Consider the following 3,537-nt stretch of genomic DNA (forward strand, 5'->3'; position numbering starts at 1 on the left):
AGAAAATAGTTAGAAACGTTTGATATAAAATAAGTTAGATTCGAACCAGCGACGCCAAACAGTTGAGATCCAAACGGTTAAGCCATATTCTAACGTCTCATATTCTCCTGCTTTTCCATGAGAGAATTGGTTTCGTTTCAACGCGTGATCTCAGGCGAAATCCCTTGCAAAACAAGTACAAATCCGCAAGTGGGTCTTGCATAAGTAAATTTCCTTCTACGACTCATGTAGACCTATGAGTCTACAAGAGCCGGTTTCACGGTTTCCATGGCCATTCCGCCGCAGGATTGCTCATTTTTGCCAGCTGAGGGAACTGATGCAACGTGGAATGAAGTATCTTACTCAAGAACACATCGCGTAGACCTGTCTAGGACTCAATAAATTTCTAAGACGGGGGTAAATAAAACAATATTGCTGCAATGCCGCCCCCTGTTTATTTATCTGGTGAATTTATCTGGTAAAATATGGAAGGTCTCTTTTCAATATAATTACTCGATACTCCCTGAATCTTTCTTCAATATTTCAAACTGTCTCTGCTATTGTAGTTTCACAGAGTTAGCATATGATCCACCTGGGTATCTAATGCTGTATATTATAGTTGTTTTGTAGTGTGCACTTGATATGTAGCAGGCCTCAGGGATTCTCACTTTCTCTCTCTCTCTCTCTCTATATATATATATCTATAATATATATATATATATATATATATATATATATATATATATATAATATATTATATAATAAAAGAATGAAAAAATCTCACAGTCTATATAAATGTTTTAATATACTTTTGTAAGTGAAAGGGTATTGTGTTTGTCGACCGGTTTCGCTTTCGCTAACCATGACTCTGAAATTATTGTAATTTTGTACTTTCTTAAGAAGATTTTAGTCCACGTTCTGTATGGAAATTTGTGAATAAATCAACAAGTAGAAAACTCTAAGGAGAGATAATTGGTGATCGTCATTACTCAGGACATGGGAGTTCATTGTTCTAGGTGGGTGGGTGGTGGGATAATTAAATATACAAAACCTCAAAAGCTAAGGTAGTAAGATGAAATATGTACCGTGATGGGTATATGATCACGAATTAAAATATATACTGAGACCAAAGTTGGTTATGCGTTCATATTTAGGCGTGATCTGTATTTTTCGATAAATAAATTTTCTTTATTTATACATTCTTGTACAGAAATTGTTTCTTTGCACTGGTAGATGTGGAAAACTGTGAAGTTTGATTGGATATTACCCGCACAACTCTCTATATGTTCACTCAAAGGAATCTGTCTGTACTTTGGGAAACGGATTTGTTCCTTATCTAGTGAGGGTCTCCGTCTAAGTGTCATATTTGTCTGTCCTGTGTAGTTATGTTCATAACCTGAAATTGTTATAACATAAATTAGATTTTAGGAAACACACACACACATACACACACACGTACATACGTGGCGTGTACTTACAGCCAGTCACATGCATAGACGAGATGTGTCGCCTCCGCAAGAGCGATAACATTGAACAAGGTATTCACGTGTATTGCAAATAGCCGCCCAGCTGTGTAAAGATTATATACATTATTCATTGTTTCTCATACATCGGAGACGACAAATATTGCCTAGGCATACACACCATTGACAAAAGCCCAGCTACGTTGAAATGCATCTGGCATCCATGCTAGCCACTTCTGGGACGATTTTTTCCTCCCTCTGATATATATTATATTTTTAAACAGCAGTTTCATAAGAGATGTTCTGTCTGGGCGAATACCGCAGTAAACTGCCTTTTAACAATGTACTCACATTATACAGATGACTATTTTAATCTAATACTACTTCTATAACACACAACGAGTATATATGTATTGAACATTTGGTCATCGAGGTCACCTTCTACTGCACAGTTATTGTTTCATCTTTTTCCTACAGACGAATATTTTAAAGTTTTTGATCCAGTCCTGTTTGCCAATAAATCTACTTCAATAGTAACATTTCTTCTATCTTCTTCTTTCTCCTCCTCTTTTTTTTCTCTCGTTCTCTGTTTTCCATTATAGTTTTGAATACATGTACACGTTATTTGCTATTATACACATAAAGTATTTTTGTACTATCTTTTCGTGGTACATGTCTTTTGAAATTGGGGTTTTTACTGACTTGATGTAATTTCAACTGCGGGGGAAAACAAAGCGGAACAAATAATGATTTAGAAATAATATAACAGATAAAACCACACATAAATATACACGGCTCCGTACACGCAAGCTTTGTATACGCTCCACATTCATATATATATATATATATATATATATATATTGGCTGTGTGGTAAGTAGCTTGCTTACCAACCACGTGGTTCTGGGTTCAGTCCCACTGCGTGGCACCTTGGGCAAGTGTCTTCTACTATAGCCTCGGGCCGACCAATGCCTTGTGAGTGGATTTGGTAGACGGAAACTGAAAGAAGCCTGTTGTATGTGTATGTATATATATATATGTGTGTGTGTGTGTGTGTTTGTATGTGTGTGTGTTTGTCCCTCCAACATCGCTTGACAACCGATGCTGGTGTGTTTACGCCTACGTAACTTAACGGTTCGGCAAAAGAATAAGTAGCATGACCACAGTCAAATGACTGAAACAAGTAAAAGAGTAAAGAGTATATATATATATATATATAATATATATATATATATTGGCTGTGTGGTAAGTAGCTTGCTTACCAACCACGTGGTTCTGGGTTCAGTCCCACTGCGTGGCACCTTGGGCAAGTGTCTTCTACTATAGCCTCGGGCCGACCAATGCCTTGTGAGTGGATTTGGTAGACGGAAACTGAAAGAAGCCTGTTGTATGTGTATGTATATATATATATATGTGTGTGTGTGTGTGTGTTTGTATGTGTGTGTGTTTGTCCCTCCAACATCGCTTGACAACCGATGCTGGTGTGTTTACGCCTACGTAACTTAACGGTTCGGCAAAAGAATAAGTAGCATGACCACAGTCAAATGACTGAAACAAGTAAAAGAGTAAAGAGTATATATATATATATATATATATATATATATATATATATGTATGTATATATATGTATATATATATGTATATACACATAGGCGTAGGAGTGGCTGTGTGGTAAGTAGCTTGCTTACCAACCACATGGTTCCAGGTTCAGTCCCACTGCGTGGCTCCTTGGGCAAGTGTCTCCTGCTATCGTTGGCCAAGCGAAAAGGAATGTAGCTCTTCCATGATATTACAACACCACATATTGTCCAAATCGCTAAAATAAAATAAAAAAAAGGACTATAGTACTAAATATGAAAGTTTTCTCTCATCCTTCTTACTTTCTTGACCTTGCTCCATCTGGTTATCAACTTTTCAGATCATTGAAACATTATTTTAAGGGGAAAAAAGAAAAAAAAAAAACAGTTTATCAGTTCTGAAGAAGTGAAAAATTATATTGAGTGCATCATTGATTCTAAGACCTGAAAATTTTTACTCCCCGAAGGACCACAAATTTGCCAAATAGCGAAAGGAAATATTATCTTGATTAAATATATC

The sequence above is a fragment of the Octopus sinensis genome, unplaced genomic scaffold, assembly GCF_006345805.1.
Source record: "Octopus sinensis unplaced genomic scaffold, ASM634580v1 Contig18550, whole genome shotgun sequence".
NCBI lineage: Eukaryota > Metazoa > Mollusca > Cephalopoda > Octopoda > Octopodidae > Octopus > Octopus sinensis.